Below are 27,643 nucleotides of genomic sequence, written 5' to 3' on the forward strand. Positions count from 1 at the left end.
AGTCCGCCGGGCGGATTCGTGCCCTGGACCAGGCGCTCCTTACAAATCCGGAAAGTCGTGCGTTAGACCGTATGGTTAACCGGGCTGGCAATACCGAATTACTAAGTAACACTATTCTTTATACAGAATCGATCTCTGGTGTATAAAACTCCATCTTCCCCGAACTATGTGTCGTACGATGATATAATGTAGTTGCATTCAGTGGCATATGTGGATTGCAAAATGTGTTGCGAGTACAGTTACTCTTAAATAGTAAATTAAAACTTCATGCTTGATGCTGACGTACTATTGCACGAAAAACAAAATTGCAGTAAACGATAAACTTTTTTCCTTTCACCATTTTTTGGAAGGTAAGCGAGAAAAAGTTTCGTAAAAGTTTGAAATTCTGCATAAAGATTGTTGAAAATGATCTGGACAATTTGAGCGTCCTGAGCTACGCTGCGTCAAGACTTGGTTTCCTGTGTTAAACCTTATAACGTAAGATTATACCTCTTGATGAGTATATAATGGCAACATTTTAAATTTTTGAATTCTGTCAATAATTATGGGAAATACTGAATGTCAAATATTTGTTGTCACTGAAAACCGTCAGATAGGCAGCCGGCAATTAAGACCGTGCTCCGCTTGGCCGGTCGGCCGGTCGGCCGGTGTGGCCGAGTGGTTCTAGGCGCTTCAGTCTGGAACAGCGCGACCGCTACGGTCGCAGGTTCGAATCCTGCCTCGGGCGTGGATGTGTGCGATGTCCGTAGGTTAGTTAGGTTTAAGTAGTTCTAAGTTCTAGGGGACTGATGACCACAGATGTTAACTCCCATAGTGCTCAGACCAATTTGAACCATATTGAACCGCTTGGCCGATTAATGATAAAGACACTACGTTCGGGACAAATGAACACGGACAGAATGTATACTGCGCTGCATTGTTTGACGGGAAACTAATTCTTAGTCACCCTGTATGGCAGTTGTAACGGTCTCGTTCTTCCTGACAACAGCACTTCTCCATCCCCTTCTACTGCCTTACCGTTATTCATTAAGTAAACTGTTCTAACATTCTGCGTGGTGTCTGTCTGTTCTAAGTCGTGTCTCCCTACCACTTTCGCGCAACGATGCTCTGAGCGTGTTTTTTAGGGAATCGACTAGTTTGAACCTGCGACCTGTTGCTGGTAAGGAGACGCCAGACCTCACATGACATGTAGAATTCAGAAGAGTTCAGTGAGACTAGCGATGATATAACCAAATACTTAATGATTTCAGCGTCAGCTCCACTGCACTCCCTGTAAAAGAATCTTAATACTAACTAAATTTACTGGAAGGAGTTCAAGGCTTTCCTATTTTTAGTTAGCTGGTAACATGACGTCGAAAAAGCAGTTAAGTTTACCATTGGAAATTTTATTCTACTCACAAAACATTGTTTATAAATTGATAAAAGGAAACGTTTTAATACAGGATGATAAAAACAAAATGCGTTCAACAAAAATGTGAACAAATATTCCCTGAATGGGTTTCCAAGCTCTACAATGGATCGAAGGATGACCTATGCCATATCACATGTATAATCTAGGTTTAAATTAAGTTTCACAAAAGAGAAAACTATCAAAATGGTCTACAGTGACCCTCAATTATCTTTATTTATCTAACTCGCAAATTACAGTGGCTGATGTGGCTTCTCAATAATTATGTAACAGAAAAATCATCGCGTTTCAGATTTTTTACTTCAAGTAGCGAATGTGAACACCATATGCTTTAATTGACTATCGACACTAGTATTACGTAAAAAGCGGATGTAACAGATGAGACTTCTGCAGTTCTGAGTGGAGCTCTTATGCAGTGTTATGCGGCATCGCGTGCGTTCATTACCTTGTCGTTGGTTAGGCAGCGTCAGGGGGCGGCGTACGTCGCAGCTCCATACAGCTTCCGTCTCGGAAGCAACTCTCTAACTTCTCCATACTACAATTTACCGAAGTTGGGTTAAAAAGAGCTATCTGGCTGTGTTGTCAACTGACCAATGAGGGTCTCAATCTTAACCTTAAGCTCCGCCTACAAAATTCTGTCTGTCCAATGAGAAACGTTATACTTTTCGTGGTGGGGCAATGTTTTTAAAGTTTGCAACGTAACAGAGACGCTAAAAAGTCTCACGCTAAAACTTGCAGCTGGTGTGGCCCTTTTAGTGTTATCGTAAGATCTATACTGTTCTTCTGGAGTGCTGTATCTTTTAACATGGGCTGAGGGGTGGTCCTGGCGGTCAGCCAGCCATGTGGGTGTCCGTCCCTTATCGTAGGGCCTTCTAGCTTAAGACGGTTCTGCTCTCGGTTTCTGTTCTCATTTCGTCCCTCGGAACTGCGTCTGTTTCACGGTGGGAAGGTATGACATACATTTATGCGTTCTTGTGTTAGTCTGTGGTATGCCATTTGCTCACTCGATGATCATATTACTTTGGTTAATTTAATGTCAGGATTTATTAGGAGCTATGTGACATACTGCCGGATTTGCTTATCATGTCAGGGTTTTCATGGAAGGTGTTGGATTTGCCTGACACCTTACACTGCAAAGGATTTTTCGCCCACTTCACGAGACGAGAAATTTTCATCAGTTCAAAGCGAACAGCAACTGACAGCAAGTGGTGCTGGAACGGCGGCTGTAGCAACTGGGGGTCATGTGCGGCACGAAGAGAAGAGAACTTCCCGCGGCACGTCACACACACACACAGAGGCGTAGTTCCTTCCGGCAGCGCCTCTCAAGGGCGAGGCCGCAGTGGTGCGCGGTGCGCTTTGTCCAGTACAGTAAAGAAACGACACGTGAGCTTCCACCGGTGTCCTGACATGACAGTACCCATCTACTGCTGCACACGTTCGTTTCCACAATGTCTTCATGAACATGTACGCGGTTCATTGATTACCAGCTCTAGTCAAGAGCCTCAAGAAATCTTTCTACTGTTGTTCTTCTCGGAGTCAGTTTATAAGTTATCGCAAGTCGTATTATGTTTCTGAAGTTCAAGATCATCGACTGGAATTCAACAAACATAACAGTTTTTTTCTGTATTAATACGTTCATCACATCAGAGCATGTCATAATTTTACATGTGTCAGTATTCTCATTATATTCGCTTCGTATCATTTACTCCACATGAACAGTTATAGAAATATGACAAAAAATGAGCCAGTACCGCAGTTCATTTTTTTATCTTGTAGAATCTTTCCTGTGTCCTATCTGTGGGATGTGTTTCTACCAGAGTAAAGTGTCACTGTTAATCTGACATAATTGTTGCCATCCAAACTAAACGAATAAGGAAATAGTTAGCTACGAAATTAAAAACTGCTCACTATTAATTCAGTTTATTACACTGGAAGTTAACGATAATGATCTGAAGAAAACTGACAAATCAAAACTAATACTTTGGAAAGGTTGTTTAAAGGAAATTGATTCTAAAAAAACACATATCAGTACAAAACAACTGAAGGGTTATCTTGTTAAAGGGTGTAAGTAACAACATGTACCTCCTAGGTTATTCAGAATAAACTTTATTCAAGTAACGTGCACTAGCTCCATACCGACTTTTGCTCATTGACTTTACCAAAGCTAGTTATAACTTGGCACGATCCAAAAAAATAAATAAACACCGATTTTTCTAAATAAATTTCCGCTGAAATGCTAAATCGTCTAAGTCCACCAAACGATTTCTATCCCTAGTAATCATTTTACTGTTCAGCCTGGCACAGTTCAGTGTTAACTGTTTCTGTACCTCAAGAAAATATTTCATCATACGTTTGAAATATCTTTTCTTCTCTGAAGACAGCCTTTGGCACCACTGATCAAAATGAATGTGATGGTTTAGAAATATTCACATTCTCACCCTTTTTTCAGTGCCCTCATCATTTCCTATCCCTCAATTTCACCGAATATGCTTTTTATCTGAATTAACTCAGGTGGGTTGATTTCAGTTCGTGAGGCAGAACCTTAGATGCTTGCTGAAAATCATAAAATTACTGCCTTTCATCTGAACAACTTTAAATGCTTGCGTATTTGGATCTGTTGCTATGTTATTCATGAACTTATCAAGAAGTGGAAGTGTATATTATACGTCTAGTACAGCTCTTGCTAACACATTCTGCACTTACCACTTTACCGTGAACAAGTCGTCAGAGTTGCCTCTCGTGCCATTTCGTGGCCTCCGTAGCACCTTCATCAGCCATCATTGAAGACAGCCCTTTTGATATGCAAAAGGCCTGTGCAGCACAGCTTCTTTAACTCCGTGTAACTACTGAAACCTAAATCCTTCTGAATCTGTTTAGTGTATTCATTTCTTTGTCTTCCTCCACGATTTATACCCTCCACGCTTCCCTCAGACACTAAATTGGTCATATCTTAATGTCTCAAAACGTGTCCTACCAGCCGATCCCTTCTCCTAGTCAAGTTGTGCCACAAATCCCTCTTCTCCCAATTCTATACAGTACCTCCTCATTAGTTACGTGATCTACCCGTCAAATCTTCAGCATTCTTCTGTAGCACCACATTTCGAATGCTTCTATTCTCCTCTTGCCTAAACTATTTATCACCCATGTTTCACTTCCGTACATGGCTACACTCCATCACGTACTTTTATGAAAGACTTCCTGACACTCAAATCTGTAATCGATGTTAACAAATTCCTCTTCTTGAGCAACGCTTTTCTTGCCATAGTCAGTCTACATTTTATATTCTCTCTACTCCGACCATCATCAGTTATTTTGCTCCTCAAATAGCAAAACTCCTTTACTACTTTAAGAGTCTCATTTCCTAATCTAATTCCCTCAGCATCACCCGACTTAACTCGACTACATTCCATTATTCTCGTTTTTCTTTTGTTGATGTTCATCTTATACCCTCCTTTCAAGACACTGTCCATTACGTTCAACTGCTCTTCCAGGTCCTTTGCTCTCTGACAGAATTACAGTATCATCGGCGAACATCAAAGCTTTTATTTCTTCTCAATGGATTTTAATTCCTACTCCAAATTTTTCTTTTGTTACCTGTACTGCTTGCTCAGTATATTGATTGAATAACATCGGGGATAGGCTACAACACTGTCTCACTACCTTGTCGATCACTGCTTCCCTTTCATGCCTCTCAACTCCTGTAACTGCCATCTGGTTTCTGTACAAATTGTAAATAGCCTTTCACTCCTAGTATTTCAGCCCTGCCATCTTCAGAATTTGAAACAGAGTATATACGTCGGAGTAGAAGCAGCCTAAATCACTTGATTCAATTCTTCCGTTCCGGACTGTATACCAGTTAGATTCTTTCAGAGTATGCAGATGCAATAGCTCCATACTTAATCATATACAACCGCTCGCTCGCTGAAAGATTCCTACCCAGAGACTGGAAAGTTGCATATGTCACACCAACATTCGAGAAAGGCAATAGGAGAAATCCACTAAATTAAGGTTTTAATGACCCTGCTTTGGCCACTAGAAAAATTATTAAGTATTCCTGATAAGAGCAAAAAGAACAAACAGACAGGCAGCCTCGAAATTTTCCGCTGCAAAATTAATTATAACTACTGTTCCGTACGCTTACCAGGTCCTCTTTCCATCCTTGTATTAAATGATTTAGATAAATCTGTCCTTTGGTGTTACTTTTGAATTTGAAAACTGAAATTGACCGTTTGATCAAAAATAAAAAAATAGTGCTGTAGATCTTAATTACTGTCTTCTTGGCTGCAAAAAGTAAATTATTAATTTTGCTGTAGTACGTGGCGTCTCCGGAGTGCAAACGAGCGTTGTTGTGGATCCGTGATGACGTAAGCAAAGTATAGAAACAGAGGATAGACAAACGGAGGATTATTCTGGCGTTGCCGTGGACAGAAACAGGGAAATCCACTGGCATAAGCAATTTTGACAGCAATTGGAAAAGACGAAGCTGGTCGGCCGTTCGCGTACTACCGTCGTGAGAAACTATGGAAAGTGTTTGAAGGACAACGGAGCAGCAAGGTGGTGGATGTCTATGCTTCATCACAGAACGTGGAGATCATATACTAGCCCATTCTGTAAAGTGGATAGGTGACGCTGTGTGGCATTTATGACGACAGACTGCGATGTTGGTGTACGCACAGGCGTTTGGGAGCACGTCATTCCGCAGTCATTGTCCAACAAGTGACGTCCCAGGATACGAACCGTTGGTGCTCTCATACTGACCCAACGATGTCGTTGCGTCGTCGATGGCAGTGGGTACAGGATCATTGAGATTGGAATGTCAATCACTGTAAATGTGTTGCCTGGTCGGATGAATTAAATTTTTTGTTACACCAGATCCATGATTGTACCGGATAAGCAGGCGAAGAGCTGCTCGAAACACGCACTGCGCCACAAATTCAGGCCACTGGACAAAATTATGCTATTCGATAAGAGTTGTCAGTTCAGGTAAGAGTGAGTTATTTTGACATGCAGTTGAGCTTAGTTTGTTTCTTCCAGTTGTGTAGCTCCATGTAAAATAGTTTTACAATTGAGTTTGATGTCTTTCATTTATTTTTTAAGTTCAGGGTGCAGTTCCGTGAGAAGCGCTTTAGCCACTGCAAAATGCAACCACATGGATCTATGGTTTGTTACACTTAGCCTCTAATGAGTCGTTTAGTTACTAACTAATACAGGTAATTGATCATAGTATTTAACAAGATTTCACAAGATTTCTTTAGGAATTTTCGTCCTTTTTAAGCCATTGGAACTTGGTCCTTTGTCTGTGAGTCTGCCACGTGGTAACACGGTCAGGCTAAATCCATGCGGAAATAAAGAACACACAATTCCACCTAGAGCGATCTAATTACGTCCTTTTGTAAACCTTTCTTTTGCACATTTCATGCTAGTTATGACGTTTTCTCAATGTTGGACGTAGTCTTCGTGGGCAGTTCACTCCATGTGTCCCTTGTCCCACAACCAGTAAGTAATGCTGTAATATTTGTTCTGCTTTAACCAACATTGTGTAAAGAATTAGTTTTTGCTTTCCGCACGTAGTTTTACTGCACTTTTTATTTTTTAACTTTGTTTATTGTCAGATGCATGTCCGTATTTAAGCTTTGAATAAATTAATAAGCTCGTTTAAATGTTGTTAGCAACTTAAATATCTTAATTTCTATTTTGAGACTTGTCCAGTAATTTAGCTTAGGTATCAAGAGCTCTTCAGTCTCGTGGTTTTCTGATTCAGTTCAATGAACTCTACACATGTGGTGTTTTTCATTGTTCACTAGATTAGATTTCTGGCTACACGACAATTAAAACAGAGAGGCAGCAGCAGAAACATTCCTTATGTGGAAGATGTTGCAAAAATATCGTATGTTTTCGTGAAAAAAGTAAGTAATAGTCCTGTGTGAATGTGAATAATTTATGTAACCTGCCAAATTATTAGAGATTAGAATCTTTATTAACTCTGTCTTAAATATATCTAACGTTCTTATATTCCTTATTTCTGCAGTCAATGCGCTTAGGAGGACAATGACTCTGCATATTTCCGATATGAATGTATGTGATTCTAAACAAATTTACCATAAGAAATTCGAATATGGAAACAGAATCTGTTGTCAGGGATATTTTTGTATAATGTATTACATGTATATAGGATTATTTTTTCCACCGTGTAAAAACTCTATGGATTGATGGATGAGAGGATACAGAACGAAAAAGGCCTAATGGTCTTATGTCTGCAAATGCATGGTTTCCAGGCCACAGACCATTTATTCAATCATACTTTGTTACAGAGACTGCAGTCTAATACGCGCTGTACCATGCAGCCACAGTTAAAGTAAGCATGGTACTGTACCTCATACGTCATGCCCTAGCGCCCTCTCCTGCCACAGTAATTGGTAATGTTGTGCCCGATTCATTTCTGTTGCTGACTCACCTTTGCTGTGGATGTGGTACAGCGTTATACATAATGGTTCGTATTCGAATCGAGAGGTTGCCGTCTTGGTGTTTACTTATGGGAAGGTAAGTGGCAACGGACTTCGGACATCTACGAACGGGCGCGGGACACGTATCTCCGCCGACAACCACCATAGTATTGAGTGTTTCGCCGTTTGTCTGAGACAGGGTCGTTTTGAAGGCAGAAAATCATGAAGGACGTACCCGAAAGGTTCGGACACCAGACTTGGAGAAAAACGTAATTAACACTATGGAAGGCGACCGCCGTGTCAGTATCAGGAAGTTGGCCTGCCAGTACAGGGTAAACCAGACGAGCGTCTGGAACATTCTCCGTGATAACTGTTACTACCCTTATGGTGTGCCCAGGGCTTACTACCGACAGACTATCCACGTCGGGAGCAATTTCGTCCCTAGTTTCTCCACTAGGCAACCACGATTCCAGCATCAGTGTCATCCATCCCATTCACAGATGAGGCAACCTTTACGCGGAGTGATATATCCAACTTTCATAACAGCATCTGTGGGATAGTAAGCATCTGTGGGATAGTATGCAGAACCCCCATGGTATGGTGACAGCGAATCATGAGCATGGCATTGGTGCAGCCGGAATATGTAGGCCGGGATAATTGGTGACAGCATTTTGGGACCTGTCTTCCTTCCGCGTCGTCTCACAGGCACGACCTATCGGCGTTTCTTGTGGATGATGTCGCGTCCCCTGCTGGAAGAAGTGTCACTGATGATTCGAGGGCTTATGTGGCTGTTACATGATGGTGCTCCAGCCCACTTCGCCGTTAACGTCCGGATGATCTCAGTTGATGGATCGGACGAGGGGGTCCAGTTGCATGGACTGCTCTTCACCGGATCTCAACCCGTGCGATTTCTGGTTATAGGGCCATCCCAAAAGTATACTGTATGCTGAGCCCGTTCCAGGTGTGGAGAGACAAGAGTAGCGTATTCGTGCTGCCTCTGAAACTGTTTGGATGCAGCCTGGCCGATGTGAACATGTGAGACAGAAAAGGCTACAGTGCGTACGACATTGCGTTGAGTCACATGGAAACCATTTTTAGCATATACTGTGACTGCATGGAACAGCCCATGTTAGATCGTAGTCTCTCTAACAATGTATGATTGAATAAATGGTCTCTAGCATGGAAACCATGCATTTTCGGACGTAAGTTCATTACACCTTTTTGCTCCGTATCCTCTCATCGATCGATCTGTAGAATTCGTACAGGGTGCAAAAAATCACCCTCTATATTCATAATCATAGTCATTATGGAGAGGTACACTGAAGGTCGGAAACAGTATGATCATCTGCTTAATAGTGTGCTGATCGAGATTTAGAAACGGAAAGCAGTTGCGATTCTGCGTGGTGTGGGTTCTATAGGTACTCGGTAGGTTTCCATTGTGTGTGGCTCCCGATAACTACCCACAGGTCACGCGTTTCCCGTGAATTACGAGCGTGTGGTTTGTGGGTGTGCAGCCAGCAAGCAGGTGGCCCGCAATAATGTTCTCTTAGTCCACAGGTGTCATGTTGACTTTTTATTACTGTCGTAAGTTTCATGGAAACCCTTGTGAATATACCCATAAAAGGTGGATTTTCAAAGGAATTTACTTGCTAGATGCAGAGTGTTTCAAAAATGACCGGTATATTTGAAACCGCAATAAAAACTAAACGAGCAGCGATAGAAATACACCGTTTGTTGCAATATGCTTGGGACAACAGTACATTTTCAGGCGGACAAACTTTCGAAATTACAGTAGTTACAATTTTCAACAACAGATGGCGCTGCAAGTGATGTGAAACATGTAGAAGACAACGCAGTCTGTGGGTGCGCCATTCTGTACGTCGTCTTTCTGCTGTAAGCGTGTGCTGTTCACAACGTGCTAGTGTGCTGTGGACAACACGGTTTATTCCTTAGAACAGAATTCCTTGGAATTCCACCGCCTAGAACACAGTGTTGTTGCAACAAGACGAAGTTTTCAACGGAGGTTTAATGTAACCAAAGGACCGAAAAGCGATACAATAAAGGATCTGTTTGAAAAGTTTCAACGGATTGCGAACGTGACGGATGAAGGTGCTGGAAAGGTAGGGCGACCGCGTACGGCAACCACAGAGGGCAATGCGCAGCTAGTGCAGCAGGTGATCCAACAGTGGACTCGGGTTTCCGTTCGCCGTGTTGCAGCTGCGGTCCAAATGACGCCAACGTCGACGTATCGTCTCATGCGCCAGAGTTTACACCTCTATCCATACAAAATTCAAACGTGGCAACCCCTCAGCGCCGCTACCATTACTGCACAAGAAACATTCGCTAACGATATAGTGCAGAGCGATATGACGGCGATATGCATGTGGGCAGCATTTGGTTTACTGACGAAGCTTATTTTTACCTGGACGGCTTCGTCAATAAACAGAACTGGTGCATATGGGGAACCGAAAAGCCCCATGTTGCAGTCCCATCGTCCCTGCATCCTCAAAAAGTACTGGTCTGGGCCGCCATTTCTTCCAAAGTAATCATTGGCCATTTTTCAGATCCGAAACGATTACTGCATCACGCTATCTGGACATTCTTCGTGAATTTGTGGCGGTACAAACTGCCTTAGACGACACTGCGTACACCTCGTGGTTTATGCAAGATGGTGCCCGGCCACATCGCACGGCCGACGTCTTTAATTTCCTGAATGAATATTTCGATGATCGTGTGATTGCTTTGGGCTATCCGAAACATACAGGAGGCGGCGTGGATTGGCCAGACATGAACCCCTGTGACTTCTTTCTGTGGGGACACTTGAAAGACCAGGTGTACCGCCAAAGTCCAGAAACAATTGAACAGCTGAAGCAGTACATCTCATCTGCATGTGAAGCCATTCCGCCAGACACGTTGTCAAAGGTTTCGGGTAGTTTCATTCAGAGACTACGCCATATTATTGCTACGCATGGTGGATATGTGGCAAATATCGTACTATAGAGTTTCCCAGACCACAGCGCCATCTGTTGTTGACAATTGTAACTATTGTAATTTCGAAAGTTTGTCTGCCTGAAAATTTACTGTTGTCCCAAGCATATTGCAACAAACGGTGTATTTCTATCGCTGCTCGTTTAGTTTGTATTGCCATTTCAAATATACCGGTCATTTTTGGAACACCCTGTACATGAAGCAGCCTCTACATGGACTTTAAGTAAACAAAGAGGATGTTTAATGGGAATATTGTATGGAATTTAACAAAATAAATTTTAGCTAAGTACGTCTTGGCCACAAAAGGGTGTGATTATTCTGCGACAGCCATACTGCCGACCTAATGCATTTGGATAGGTTTTCTAAGAGGCTCCGAAGGTGCAATAATAGCATTAATACTGATTATAAGTGTAACACGTAATTTGGATGTACCTGTATTAAATACACTGGTTTGCGGCAACGCCAGGATTGGGTTGTTGTTCATTATTATAAATCAATTTCATTTTCTTCGTATAAAACATTAATAAACAAATCACCTAACTGAAGTGGGTTGAACTCATGGGGAAGGGTCAAGTTTGGAATCGTTTAGGGTATCGAGAAAAGATAGAACTGATAAGCGCAAAGAACAGCAGGTTTACTTATGATTAAAAAAACCACAAAATACAGCAATTTAATAAACTAAAGGGCCCTTGACACAGACAATAAACCAAGAAATGAGACAAGGGTACTATCTTAAGCAAGGCTAGCCTTTTGTTGGAGACGGATGCGAAATTGACGGGATAGGACAAAGACAGTTTGAATTATTCGCACATGTTCAGATAACAGTGTGTGCTACGACAACACATGTCGTATTAAATATCATAAACTATTATTCTAGATGTGATGAGATATAGCTATAAGATTCTCACTGTATAAATACATAATTAAGATAAAATCTGTTTCCATGTTACATAATTTACAATTCATGTATCTGTAAGTGAAATTATATGCTTGTCACTACGTACTTCTAAGGGCAGCCTGTTTGATTTGTAATTAGATGAGGCTTGAGATATTAAGAACAAAAATAAGCATAAATAGGAACACGTATTCGAAAATTCCACTGTCAAATTTTTCAAAGTCGGATAGACGAGAGAGGAAAGTGTGCGAAGAGAGTCGGTTATTGGAAACTAAATTACGATATTTGCTTGTAATATTTATTTAGTAACCAGTTCATTCGCCATCACAGAATTGAAAAAACAAGAACAAATAGATTAGGCGATATCTGAGACACTGATGTTAATTATAGAAGATTTGCGTTAAGTGCAGTAACTGTCCATTTAGTATTTAATGAACTGGAATTATACATTCGTTTTGGTGTGAATCATCTTAATGGACAGAAATTATATGCATTTACCTATATTTCTTATCGTCTGATATCCATTCAGCTGTTTAATTAAATACCATTAATCTAAATGATTGTGCACTAACAGTATACGAGATATGGCCATAAAATAACAGGACTGATGCTGCCACAGGGTAAGTACGTATGCAAGAAACATGAACGACCAAAACGTGTTAAGTGTGAAGCCTTTTCAGTGTAATGTATCATCTCTGGTGTCTGTAGAAAAATCAGTGTGACCGTGGCCTTCGTTTGTGTAAGAGCTGTTATTTCATTTTGCCGGAGATATGATAAATGTAAGAATAGAGCAAATTGGGAAAGTGCCACTGAAAGCGACCTGTTACTAAAAGTAGTGTATGTCGTAGGCTGTTTATCGGGCTCGCGAGTTCTTGAGAGGCTCAAACGTTTCCAAAAAGATCGAGAAGACGTTGAAGGTGACTCACGCCCAGGACCCCTTTAAACTTCGAAAACCGATGAATATATCGAAAAAATAGGTAATCTGATTCCATCTGATCATATGTTGGGTACTCGATCGGTTGCTTAAACCGTAGGAATTGACGGAGATTGCGCAAAGCAAATTTTCCGCAACCAATTTAACATAAGAAACTGGTGCCGCAAATCCTCACGATTGAATAAAAAGAACCTCATGAAAATGTTAGTACTGACACTTTGAGCACCGCTGAAAATGACCCTAATTTCTTGAAAAAAGTAATAAAATGTAATGATCCTGGTTTTCAACGCATGATCCACGAACTAAGCGGCAAACCACGCATTGGAAGGGCCCAACTTCACGGAAAGTGAAAAAAGCTCGAATAAGCAAAGCAAGATTCAAAGCGACCCTTTTTTTTTGGACAGCTACGGAATTGTGTATCTTCACTGGATTCCTGAAGATCAAGCTATTAATGAACATTCCTACCTTGAGGTTCTTGCTCAACTATGTCCAAAAAAAAAACAAACCAAATTATGAAAGGAATAAGTAACGAGTTCTGCATCAAGTCAACATCCCGGCTCATACCAAGTTGTTTGTTAAGAGGATTTTAGAAAAGTACAGCGTCCCACTGTTAGACCACACATCTTCAAACGTTCAAAAGTGTGTGAATTCCTAAGGGACCAAACTGCTGGGGTCATCGGTTCCTAGAATTACACACTAATTAAACTAACGTACGCTAAGAACAACAGACACTACCATGCCCGAGGGAGGACTCGAATCCGTGACACACCCATCTTCTTCACCTGACGTAGCATCATGTGACTTTTATCTATCCCCCGCTCAAATCTACATTAAAAGGAACAAGATTTCCGTCCGTTGAACCAGTGGTAGATGTTTTTTAAATAAAATTTTTCACAGCAATAGTCGCGTTATCTTACTGCAACACCTTGTCTTGTCATATATTATGTTGAGGTAACAGCAATTTTCAGCATGAAATATGTTACGGCGTAGAGTGGAGCACCATTCGGGAACGATAGGGAAGAACTGGCTGTGAGAAGGCTAACCAACTTCTCTGCAGAACGACAATGGGACAGCAGCGGCCCCTATGTGAGGAGTACGTAAGCGTCGCGCCCAACTAGTCGCGGCGCAGTTTAATGGTAGCTTCAAGACTAGTGACTTGTGTAGCGGCGACTTAGGATTGTCTAAACTGAAGGAACTTTATTATTTCGTATGTCAGCCTCTGCTTTCGACACATCTGTGTAATAGTCAAAGTTAAGTATTGTAATCTTTTCCTTTTGTTATAAAACTCATTAATACGATTTGTTTGAATTTTTTTGTGTAGCGAACCGATAAGGCAGGCTCCATAGACCCCACATATTTGACAAAGAGCATAGAGACAAAAAATAGTTGGGCGCAGTTTCTTTTTTCGTTATTTAGTTAGTAGAAGAAATTTGTACCATGTCCCGTAGACATCGAAGTCATCAGCGACAAAGCAGACGTTAGAACTACACACGGAAAGGGAAGTATATGGCTCGTAGCCACTTACTTGGAACTATCACCTACTGTGGTTTGTAGAGTTACAGAATGATGAGGCTACATATCTGCTGATCTCAAATGCGAGTCTTGTCTGTCAACCGTTGACCAAATCGGATGGCCAACGGTAGGACGCTGATGTTAGCTCGGCGATATTCGAGAAGATGAGATAGTTGTGGCGCCAAATTACATTCTGTCCTTTCCTCTCGCTACATATCCATCCAAAATATGCAATAAGTACATGTCCCTGTGACTCCTTATCACACGGTTACACATGTGTCACGACACACCAGGTCACGTGCAGGTAATCAGAAGCAACCGCCACGAAGTTCTTGCTTCGGGCAGAACCAATGCATTCTGCTCGCATTTCGACCAAAACTCACTGAGTGTGTGCAGTTGTGGCTACATAAGGATCCCCTGATATGCATGGTGAAACCTTCAATCAAGTGAAGAGCTTCACAATACCTAAAAAGCGAATTCGCCCTATACATCGTCCACCATGTCCTGACGATGCGATTAGATTTCGAGCGCTAAAGAAACGGGTGACCTACTGCTGAATAATTGACCGACTAATATGGTACCTGTAAGTGGTCGTAAACAGAAGTGACAATGAAAGAATATTGAAGATGATGGCTTTATAGTGGCGTCATATCCCGTTAATGTCGCCCGCACATGGCCATCGATTGTTTTATAGCGACACGACGAGGCACTCTTGACCGACTGCGCCATGTACAGGACCGAAGTGACATTCAGGTGCCTTTTAGAGCAGGCGTCACTTTGAGATCATGAAATCCATTCTGACATCATTACTTGGCGTAATCAATATCAGTTAAGGACGATAAGAGACAAAGATTGTTACAGGAGTTATTCATCGCATCTGTATCGGGCTTCTGCGCAGTGCTGGCCACGGTATGGCCCCACATCCAGAAAACTAACGAGTGAAGTCTTATAAGCCACACTTCTCCGAAGAAACTGTAATTCCTTAGCCTGACGGTACATTACAGGTCCTTCGACGTATCTATTCTTCTTCTTCTTCTTCTTCTTCTTCTTTCGAATAACCCATTTGGAGGGTACGATGAATCAACTTTGGCTACTCTTTATTGTATTAGATTTCCTCAGTTTACAAATTTCCTTCATCCTTTTAGAGTGTTGTTCCCTTTCTTCCTGAGTCCACTTTCGTCTAGTTATTTTTCCTTTCTCTCCTGAAATTCTGACTTTTGAACTGCCTTTCTGAAATATGTTCTGTTTTCTATTGTGTCTATTGTAACTCCAGCATTTTCAATGTCCTTTTCAGTCTCTATGAGTAATGTGAATATCCGCTTGGTTAGTCTGTTGTTATCCATTCTGAATATATGTCCAAAAAACTGTAGTATCCTCTTCCTAGCCGGCCGCGGTGGTCTCGCGGTTCTAGGCGCGCAGTCCGGAACCGTGCGACTGCTACGGTCGCAGGTTCGAATCCTGCCTCGGGCATGGATGTGTGTGATGTCCTTAGGTTAGTTAGGTTTAAATAGTTCTAAGTTCTAGGGGACTGATGACCACAGCAGTTGAGTCCCATAGTGCTCAGAGCCATTTGAACCATTATCCTCTTCCTCATTACATCAGTTAGTTTCTCCGTTTTCAGATATAGCTCTCTGTTTGGTCTTAACCTGTATTCAGCATTATCGTTTCTTTTGGCTCCCAGTATTTTCCTTAAAATTCTTCTTTCGACCTTCTCTAGTTTATGAAGATCTCCATTTCTTGTTAGTTTAAGTGTTTCTGCCGCATAAAGCGCTTCAGGTCTGGCCACTGTTTGGTAGTGTCTTAATTTCGTGTTCGAGGACAAGGATTTTTTATTATAAACGTTTTTGGTCATATGAAACACTCTTTCCATTTTGTGCACTCTAGTTTCTATAGCTATCTTTTCTTTGGCATTGTATGTAATCCACTCTCCTAGGTATTTAAAGGAATCTGTTTTGTGTATTGTGTTGTTAACTGCAATATTTTGAGGAGCATCACAGATGTTTGTCATAAACTTTGTTTTTTCATAGAATATTTGTAGTCCTACTTTGGCTGCTTGTTTTTGTAGTTCTCTTATTTATTCTTGGGCATTGTCTAGTGAATCTGTAATGAATGCCATGTCATCTGCGAAGGCTAAACAGTCGACAGTGATCTTGTTTGGATTTCTCCCTAGTTGAATCCCTTTAGTATTGATGGCCTTCCTCCATTCCCGAACTATCTTCTCCAAGACACAATTGAAAAGCAGAGGTGACAGACCATCTCCCTGTCGAACACCTGACTTTATTTCAAACGATTTTGAGAGCTCTACCCTAAATTTTACTTTCGATTTTGTATTTCTCAAGGTGCCTTTAATTATTGCAGTTGTTTTAGCATTGAGTCCCAATTCCTTTAAGATACCAAGCAGTGTATTTCTGTCAATTGAATCATAGGCTTTTTTTAAATCCACAAAAGTAATTACATATTTTAAGTTCCTGATTTTCCTCATTTCTATTATGTTCTTTAAATTTAGTATTTGTTCTGCACATGACCTTCCCTTCCTAAATCCAGCCTGATACTCTCCTAGCTGTTTGTCAAGTATCTCTTCTGCTCTTTTTAAAAGCGCCTTAGACAAGATCTTATAGGTCACTGGTAAGAGGAAGATTCCCCTATAATTGCTAGGATCTGTTTTCTTCCCTTTTTTATGTAGTGGATGTATTAATTCAGATGTCCAGTCTGGTGGTAATCTGTGTGTTGTCCAGATTTCTTTTAGACTAGAGTGCACAAAATGGAAAGAGTGTTTCATATGACCAAAAACGTTTATAATAAAAAATCCTTGTCCTGGAACAGGAAATTAAGACACTACCAAACAGTGGCCAGACCTTAACCGCTCTATGCGGCAGAAACACTTAAACTAACAAGAAATGGAGGTCTTGAGAAACTATCTATATTATTTATTTATTGATTTTTGCAGGTACTTGACTGTAGTGCTGATAGACACTGAAATCCTCAAACCAAGTACCGTAGCAAGCCGCCAGGGGACTAGAAGGAAAACAAAATGGTGCAGCAGATTGGTATAATGGAATATCGTGTTTTCCGCATCCGAAGGGGTACAGCGCTGCATGAAGCGTTACGGGCGTGGGCGGGGATCGGTGCAGTCCTTGTAGCAGTACGGGAACGGAGCGATTTATCTGGTGACCAAAAGGGCAAAGTCATTGGCTTTCAAGTCAAGGTAGAAGCATTTCCGAAACGGCTAAGTTTGTAAACTGTTCACCTGCCGCCGGGGTTAAAGTGCACCGGGGGTGGCGGGATGACGCTACCCAAAAGCGGCGCAGTTCCACGGGCTGTAGATGGCAGGGGTGAACGACGGATCCTCAAATGTGTGGGGCAATTGTTGAGATCTGGCAGCCCAGATCAAGCAAGGGGGTTACCCGCAGTGTCTCCCTAACGACCGTTCAGGGAACGTTGCTGCGTATGGACGTCTGCATCAGGCGCCTGATTCAGGCCCTAATAGTGTCTGGAATTTGCACGCCAGTAACACAACAGGACGTCCACTGAATGATGACAAGTAACCTTTTCAGATGAGTCACGCTTTATGATACATCGGACAGGTTGCTGTCGGGTTGTACGTATGAAATGTCTGAAAACAAACACGCTGCAACAGTTACGGTTTGAGATTTTCTTATGGCATTCCCAGGTGACCTCGTCGTTCTGGACAGGACAACGGATCAGCTCAAGTACGCATCTATCCTTGGGGTTCATGTCCACCCCTACATGCTGTTCGTTTTCCCTCGGTACGATGGCATCTACCAGCAGGACAACGCAACGTGTCACACAGCTCTCAGTGCACGAATGTGGTTCGAAGAACACCGGATGAATTTACTGTACTCCTCTGGCCACCAAAAGCTCCGGGTTTAATCGCAATCGTGACACTGGGGCCACCTCGATCCCCCATGGATCCTCAAACGAGAAACCTACCTCAACCGGCCACGGCACTGAAGCCGGCGTGGCTCCACATACCTGACGGTTCCTTTTCAGAACCTCATTGACTTTTCCTGCACGTCTCGTAGCCATTCGACGTCTCGTAGCCATTCGCGCTGCAGCTGAGGTTTTTCCACAGGTAGTCACATTAATGTGATCGGACAGTATATTTAGCTGCCTAATGAGCAAGAACGAGTGCTGGGGTACATTAGTGTCACTTCGAGATCAAGTTGCAAAGAAGGCGGCGGAAACATGTGCATTCACCACGGCCGAAAATGGGGAACACCCAAACACCGTCGGGCAAGGTGACGCAGATTTTTTTTTTTTTTTTTTTTTTTTTTTTTTGCGGTTCCTGTACTGTGGTAAACGGGCGTCCGCAAGGGGCGATAAGAGGGGATACGTCTCCCCTGCTGATTTCTAGGTAGAGGCCTCTTATTCATTTCTAACAATGATTGTCAGCGACTATACTGAACTACGCATTTAACGCTGCTAAGCGTGCCGGTAGATACTCTGATTTCAGCATTTACTATACTGCATATCCTTGATTTTCAAAATTCTCAAGTTGTTCAAGGGACATTATTCCGATTCGTAGACGTCTTCTCCATGGACTGAGGTCACTTAAATTCTATGGGGTGCAACGCAGCGCCAGTGTAATACACCGTCGAATATAATGAAACTCTTGAGATACAAAGCTTCTGTCCACATATCAGCATGGCTTTAGAAAGTTCGTGCGAAAGATTCCTGCTCTGGCAGAAACAGCCAATTTTCAGAGCGTTGAGGTAGAGGACACTTACTGCTGGGATAGTGAAGTGTTAATACTTGCTGCCAGACAAGACTTGTGTTATGTAGAAAGATATTGTATCATCATTCTTAAACCCTGACGCAAACAGAAGGGTGTCATAAGTTTAACGTGCATATCTGCATGTGGCATCGTAGCTCCGAAACGAAAAGTCTGATTGTAACGCAGATTTCTTTATTTGAAAGCTGATTTAATCGGGATGGTTCTTGGCTATGTTAAATGAAAATTCTGTTCAGCCGTTTAAATTTCATCACCTAGATCAAGTAAAATATTTTCCACCAGCGCACTCTTGTTATACGCTACACAAGAGTTACATCGAGTTACGTAGTAAGACGCGATTTTTTTTCCTTTATTAAAACAACCATATATGCACATAAGCACAGAAACAAAATAATGAAGTGCTGGAACTGTTTCAACACGAATTGTATCCTACAATAGACTGAAGAACACATTTCAATATAGTGCCATTTGTAAGCTTACAAAATAGAACAAAAAATAGTAAACTGACAATAGCCTCTTCAGTCCAGACAGACATAGAAACAAAACGCAAACATATATATAATTGACTGTCTTAACTAGAATGGCAGTTCTGTCAGTTGATTCACAACTGTCCAAACTGAAAGTCATTTGGAGCATACAAACGGATAACAAGAGATACACAGGAACATAAATTAATGAAAACGTCATAATGAAGTTAATAACACCATTGAGAAGTCGGGAGCAGTCCTAGGAACAGGTGTAACCCCTTATTCGTTGTGTATTTTGTTCGCTACATAGTCTTGCATGTGATGTGTGTCCTTACAGGCATCGAGAATTACCCTACGCCTTGTTTTTCAAAAATTATGTCTAACATGTTAGCAAACATCTTCCTGAAATTTGGATAACGTTTCATCTTCCAGTGTGCCGTCCTCGTGTAAGCCTCGAAACTAATGAGATTATCTTCACTGTTGTGGATGATGATACATGTCACAAACTGTCCTAACATCCACAACACGGTGTTGTTCTTGGTGGCGGGAAAATGTTTCGCGTCCGGCCAGAGCAGGATGTCGGTGCAGCGGCTGGCTGGGCTGCTGCGGGTTATCAGGCCCAGCCTCTGCTGCACCCATTTCCAGTTAATGAGATGACCGCCACAAGTGAAGCGATGGCGTAAGGTGTCGACCAGACCTCAGCGGACGCATTTATCGCTGCCACTTAAACCGATTCTATGCAACCTTTCATTAGTGGGTATAACATCGTTTACCACTCTATACCATGTGGACGCCACTTCAGCAGTGTGGACGGTTAAACATATGTTGTCCCAAACTGCCTTCCAATGAACACTCGGGTATTTAAGTTCAATGGGATTCCGGACTATTGGAGATGCCCATCTTTGTAATAACAGGTGCGTCGTCGGTAAATCCTGCGTGAAATAATGTCCATTAATATAGCTTACTTCAAGAAAAAAACTGCTTGACATGTCGTAGTTTGTAATGTATTTTACCTAAATCAATAGGTGGGTGCATATCGCTTGGTTGTAAGGTTCGGAAGAGCCAACTGGTTACGCTGAGAGGTTCCTTGTCCAACAAATGGGTGATTCGTTTAATATATAGCGCAGTACACTTTCGCTTAATGTCAGGCATGTTTGAGTCCGCCGACCTGTCTGGAAGACGTCAGCGTGGTGTTTTTCACTTTGAACATATGCCCTTGCCAGATAAATCGATTATAGAGTTTCATCACGTGTTTGGCCCTCATCTTGGGGACTGGAAATAGTTGGGCCATATAGTGCGCTTTACTGAATATATAACTGCTGAGGAGTCGTATGCGTTGGAGAATGTTAACGGACCGCCAATTGTTTTCATAGATGGAACCTTGCATTTTATTGGTGACCTGCTTCCAATTTTTTCATTCATTTTTAGCGGGCATTTGTCGATGATCAACCCCAGAGTGGTGTGGGTTTCGACACGCTTCGCCCAAGGTATAGTAACTGCGTCGAATCCTCGAATGTTGACAAAGGTGCATTTACCGGCGTTGATTTTAGCACCGGAAGCACGGCAGTACTCGTCTACCGCGGTCTTCAACGTTGATACGTCTTCGCCGTTGCGCAATAACACTCCGACGTCGTCGGCGTAAGCACGAACCACGAAGGACGTACCGGCGATCGAAAGGCCTGCAAGTTTGTCATGAATAGAGCGTAAGAGCGGCTCGAGCGATAAAACAAATAACGTCATGGAGAGAGGGCTCCCCTGCGGCACTCCTCTTTGGACCTCGATGGGTTGAGTAAGCTGTCCATTTACGCTGATTCTGGTTGTAATGCCCGTGACGAAATGTTGCACGACATTTATTACCCGTTGATCAAAACCACACCGCTTTAGTAGCTGTAGGAGGTACTCGTGGCGGACGCGATCAAAAGCCTTGCAAATGTCGATAAACAGCAATGCGAGATTCACCTTAGTGACTGACGCTATGGCTATCACGATGGAGCTCAAAAAGATGTAACTAAAAGTTCGCGAGAACGTATGTTTATCTTTTCTGGGTGATCAACAATGATGATTATTTTTGTCTTTTGCAGGCGCCCATTTAAGCACCTACAAAGCAGAAAAAGGGTGATTGTGACTCAATTGTAAAAGATAAACATATGCTTTCACATGCTTCTTTGTAGTTCTTGCTGAGGTCTACGATTCAGTACTAAATCAAATAAGTAAGGCGACCCGAAGGCGCAGTCGCGTGAAGGCAGGCGCCGCTGACGATTGTGTCTACAATTCGAACTTTTCGGAGCAAATTAATTGAGACTTAAAGACTCAATGATTAGATATTGTTGTTTTGAGATCTACCTACGTTTCCTAGGAGGCTTACTTGTATTTAAAATTCACACTTAATTACTTAACGGTCCTCCGACGCGACGACGCTTGGATCAAAATGTTAATACTTACATTAAACTTAAAGGGGCAATACATACTGTTTTTGAGTTTCTAGAGTCTTTTTGTGTCGCTTTCTTTAATTTTTTAATTTAAGTTTTATAATACTGAGTACAGAGGGCAAGCGGGCTCAGAATCTCCAAATGCTGCCACCTTACCTTCATGCTGTATGACTGTGCTAGGAACGAGCCGGCCTTGGAATCACCGATTCGGTAGGGATGCAACGTTGGCTACCTTCATCAGAAAATGGAAGTTTGTTGTAAGATCTTATGGGACCAAACTGCTGAGGTCATAGGTGCCTAAGCTTACACTCTACCTAATCTAATTTAAACTAACTTAAGCTAAGGAGAACACACACACCCATGACCGAGGGAGGACTCGATCCTCCGACGGCGGCAGCCGCGCAAACCCTGCTAGACGCCCAAGACCGCGCGGCTACCCTGCGCTAACTTTACCAGGGACTAACTACACAGTTTTAACGTTTTGCAGCCAGCTAGTCGCTTCCATCATGCACTTTGTCGACCTTGCTGATGTTCGTACTTATTTTTTTCGTGTTAATCTCATACCACTCTTCCAATTATTAAAATGCTTCAAATGGTTCTGAGCACTATGGGACTTAGAACTACTTAAACGTAACTAACGTAAGGACATCACACACATCCATGCCCGAAGCAGGATTCGAACCTGCGACCGTAGAGGTCGTGCGGATCCAGACTGAAGCGCCTAGAACCGCTCGGCCACACAGGCCGGCCTCCAATTATTAGCCGTATCTTCGAATTACTCTCGTAACTATGCCTTTATCATGCCCGCCCATCTGCTCCAAGGTTAGATTTCACAATTATAATTGCTTACCTCAGTGGGTAATTCCTGTGTTGATGCTTTACGCCCGTGAACCTAATTGTTACAGTGAGAATGTGTTTCTGATATGGATAGATGATCCCTCCTCTCATGAACGTATCCATGATGTGGCGTGCTACCCATATTTTCATACGTGATCGGACTACCCAATTAATCACTATTCTATAAGACGTTTCTGTTTGTCCAACATTATCATTTCCTTAAAATTTCCATAATCTTACGGGGAGCTTCCCTTCTTTGTACGTCACTGGAGACAGGACTTACAGCATCCTAGCAGTATGTGAAACGCGTGGTAGAGAGCCGACATGTGGAAAGATTACGCTGAAGGCCTCTATGAGGAGAAGGAAGCTCCTGATGATGCGACAGAAGAAGAAATGTGTCTCTAAGTGGAAGACAGAGCGGATCCAATATTAATCAGAGTTAAACAGAGCTCTGGAAGGCTTGCGATCAAATTAGGCAGTCGGAATGGATAACATTCCTTCAGAAATTCAAATATCGTTGCGTCAAGTGGCAACCAACCAACTATTCGAGATGGGGAGTATACTAAGCTGAAGACGTACCATCGGACTTCCCAAAAAATATCATCCACACAATGCAGAAGGTACAAAGGTCGGGTAGGTGCGAAAACTATCGTCCAGTCAGCTTAACAGCTCTTGCAACCAAGATGCTGACAGTAATAATACACAAAAGAATGGAAAATGCGAAAATCAGTTCGGCTAAGGGCATAAAATAGCGTTTCAGCCCTTCTCTCCTACTGTTCAATCTATACATGGAAAAAGCAATGACGGAAATAAAAGAAGGGTTCTGTACATTCTGTACATCGAAGAAGCAATGACGGAGGGTTGGGTTGGCTTGTTTGTGGGAAGAGACCAAACTGCGAGGTCATCGGTCTCGTCGGATCAGGGAAGGAGGGGGAAGGAAGTCGGCCGTGCCCTTTCAGAAGAACCATCCCGGCATTTGCCTGGAGCGATTTAGGGAAATCACGGAAAACCTAAATCAGGATGGCCGGACGCGGGATTGAACCGTCGTCCTCCCGAATGCGAGTCCAGTGTGCTAACCACTGCGCCACCTCGCTCGGTAAAAGATGTGTTCAAAGGTGTGATTAAAATTCAGCGTGAATTAACGATAAATTTCGCTGATGACACTGCAGTCCTTACTGAAAATGAAGAACAAAATTGTTAAGGCTTTCTTGGCCACTTGTTGACAAATTGAGTGTTGACTTCTACCTCGGTTTCTTTGGCCGACGTTTGCTTGGCGATTTTTTTGACGTTTCGCCAGCACGATTGGCTGTCATTGTTGAAGCTTCCACCAGCAGTAATGGAGAGTGAAGCTTTGACGACGTTAGCCACTCGTGCTCGCGAAAAGTCTGAAAAATTATCAAACGCCGTCCGAAGAAACCGTGACAGAAGCCAACAGACAGTTTTCCAACTTGAAGAATAATTACAGTTCTACTTGACTGGAATGAACAGTCTGACGCGTACCGAGTATGGATTGAGAGTCAACCGGAGAAAGTGAAAAATTACGAAAATGTGTACATGGAGCACAGTACTGTATGGCGGTGAATAATGGACTGTGGGAAACCCGGAAAAAAGAAAGCATTTGAAGTGTGGTGCTGCAGAAAGGTGTTGAAAATTGAGTGGAGTGATAAGATACGGAATGAAGAGCCTCTCTGCGAGTCGGTGAAGGAGGTTAGGACACTTGCTAAGACATTAAGGAATAGCTTGCATGGTACTAGAAGAACCTGTAGAGGGGAACAACTGTAATTGAAACAGGGATTGTAACACATCGAACGAATAATGGGGACGTAGCGTGCAGATGCTACTCTGAAGAGAGAAATTCATTGAGGACTGCATCAAACCATTCAGAAGACTGCTGATTCAAAACCAGAACTGAAGTTATTGTGGAACAATAGCGATCGTATTTAATATTTTAATAAAAAACAGTCCAGTTCGGAACATTTCTTTTTAAATTTGTGATTCTTGGTAACTGGTTTCGGTCTATAAGACCGTCCTCAAACCAGAGGCCGTCTCTAATGACCTCGTTGTCGACGGGACGTTAAACACTATCCACCATCACCACCACCACCACCACCACCACCACCACCACCACCACCACCACCAAAACCATCATCAGAGGCTCGAGATGATGTGAGAAGGGGGGCATGGAGCTGCTGATGTACCGTCTGGTAACTGTCACGAAATGCTCCATTAATCGTTCAGCTGCCCGCATCTCGTAGTCGTGCGGTAGCGTTCTAGCTTCCCACGCCCGAGTTCCCGGGTTCGATTCCCGGCGGGGTCAGGGATTTTCTCTGCCTCGTGATGGCTGGGTGTTGTGTGATGTCCTTAGGTTAGTTAGGTTTAAGTAGTTCTAAGTTCTAGGGGACTGATGACCTCAGATGTTAAGTCCCATAGTGCTCAGAGCAATTTGAACCAATCTTTCAGCTATATCTACGCCTAACAAAATATAGTGACGTATCTACACCTATTCTCAAAAGAAACACTTTGGTCGCAAAACAAAACATCGGCTGTTATAAAATAACTTGGCCGTCGGTGTAAACACTGAATAGTTATTATTATCATTATTATTAATACTGTGAAGTGTTCTCGTGTGATATACAAAAACAGTGGTTGTGGAAGTACACATCTTTATACTTTGGCCATGAGGAGGATATTTCACAGCAAGTTTAAGCAGTTACAAAGTCTGTCACGACCTCTCCTATTTTAGGAACCTGAACAACTTGAGGGAAACAAAAGAAATACGAGAATGAGATTTTCACTCTGCAGCGGAGTGTGCGCTGATATGAAATTTCCTGGCACATTAAAACTGTGTGCCCGACCGAGACTCGAACTCGGGACCTTTGCCTTTCGCGGTCAAGTGCTCTACCAACTGAGCTACCGAAGCACGACTCACGCCCGGTACTCACAGCTTTACTTCTGCCAGTATCCGTCTCCTACCTTTCTTTCAGGAGTGCTAGTTCTGCAAGGTTCGCAGAAGAGCTTCTGTGAAGTTTGGAAGGTAGGAGACGGATACTGGCAGAAGTAAAGCTGTGAGTACCGGGCGTGAGTCGTGCTTCGGTAGCTCAGTTGGTAGAGCACTTGCCCGCGAAAGGCAAAGGTCCCGAGTTCGAGTCTCGGTCGGGCACACAGTTTTAATCTGCCAGGAAGTTTCAAAAGAAATACGGCTCCACGGTATACTGGAAACGCACAATCCTCGCACAGTAAGTGTTGCGCTCGTTCTTTACCCCGGGACAGTGACGAGGACGAAAGAAAGGTTCAGAATAACACTGCTCCATCAAGTCATAGCGACTGCGAAGTATTATTCTTCAAAGGGTAAACTAGCCCGTCAAGCTGTTCGAAGACTTCCCCCACTCACACACGGAGCTACACTTCCGGATATTGATGACAGTCGTTAGCTTTAGAAAAAAAAAATACTCAAACAACAACCAACACGAAAGATACAGGAATGTCGTGCAGACACAAACACAAACTGTTTAATATACAAGCACTGAGTGGCAGCAGCAGCTTTGTTTACTGGCCACTGCAGGAGAAGAACGAAGGTTTTGTATACGCGTAACAACAGCTACGAGACCACTCACGCGCGGTACTCTCTGCACCCAACGAGTTGGTGAGCTCCGCACACTGTACCTTGTGTTAAATTTGTGTGTCACGTTGGACAAACCGCACATTAATTGATTTCCCCATTTTTGTGTGTGTGTGTGTGTGTCCTATTGTTTATGAGAGAGGAGGAAATGTGGGGGAGGAGGAATGGAATGGAGGTAGGCTGTACGCAGGGCTGCAGCATGATCTGTTCTGGCGCCGGTAATTATGCAGTTAATTGGTCCATTAGTCCTAATCGACCCGATCCGCTGTTCGCGGTCGAATTGCTCGCCGCTGCCGGAGCGGAGGAGGTCTCGTCAGCGCTTGCGTCGTTGTTTCCTGTCGTGATGCCTGCAGGAATACGCCGCCGTATGAACTGCAATATCGGCAAGCGATGCGGGACTGCAAAATCACATCTAATCAGTTCCGCTGCGAATCGTCCGCTCGCGCACCAGAATAAAGGGCAGGAAATTGGGAACATAATGACTTCATAACACGGTGGCGAACTATTTCCGCAGTTCACAGTCGCTGACGAGCTAATCGGATAGGCTAATTAAAATCGGATGCGAGCACGTCCTTTCGTGGTGGTGATGGTGAGGAACAATGGAATGAGTAATTTAGTGATATCAGAATGTATTGTGACTATGAAGAATGTTCTGCGCACGTCCGGTCTACGTTTCTTTCCTTTAATCGTTTTGAGGATTTTTAAGTTTACATCCATTCATGCTCCGTAGGTTTCCTCCTTTCTGTGTAGCAAATAGGTCCTCGGTCGCTCGAGTCTACTAAGTACTTCATAGACGTCGTACTAGCAATCTTTGGTGGTGTATCCTCTGCTATACGTGAATGGAAAAGCCAACCTCTATCTACTTCTTGGATCGTGCGTGCTGTTTTGGTGGGGCTCTGCATGCTGCAAGAGGTCGCCAAATACATGAGAGTAGCAAGTTTAGCTTTACTGCACTCATGTTCCTGTTTCAGTGTAGCTATGCTGCAATTTCAGCTTCATTTTGCTAACAACTGTTAAAACGAATAACGAAGCATAGTTACCTGTATACACTGGAGCACGATCATGGCCACATAGGCTGAAGGGAGAAATTCTTATATACCGAGTATTGCTGGCCATAAATCTCATGATTTATTAAAACACTGCCGGAATATCAAGCGAGTTCTATGTTCAATCTTCTCCAGCTGTGTTTCCTGAGACCAATGATGCATGCGGGAGTGAGTTATCAGACGGTGCTTGAGCCACTTACTAGGCGATAATTTTAAATGGTACCTACAGTTTCTACAATTTTGTGCAGCTCCGTACTGTATTCAACTGATTTTCACTTTCAGATTCAGTGGAGCTGCGTGCCCATGAGTACA

The 27,643-nt window shown here is 42.8% G+C and overlaps 1 protein-coding gene across 1 annotated transcript in view; it reads right to left on the reverse strand.

Moving 5' to 3' along the window:
- LOC126340742 (uncharacterized) overlaps positions 1-27,643 on the reverse strand; it is a 1,108,193-nt gene that overhangs the window by 749,403 nt on the left and 331,147 nt on the right. The window lies entirely within an intron of this gene.

The sequence above is a fragment of the Schistocerca gregaria genome, chromosome 1, assembly GCF_023897955.1.
Source record: "Schistocerca gregaria isolate iqSchGreg1 chromosome 1, iqSchGreg1.2, whole genome shotgun sequence".
NCBI classification, from domain to species: Eukaryota; Metazoa; Arthropoda; class Insecta; order Orthoptera; family Acrididae; genus Schistocerca; species Schistocerca gregaria.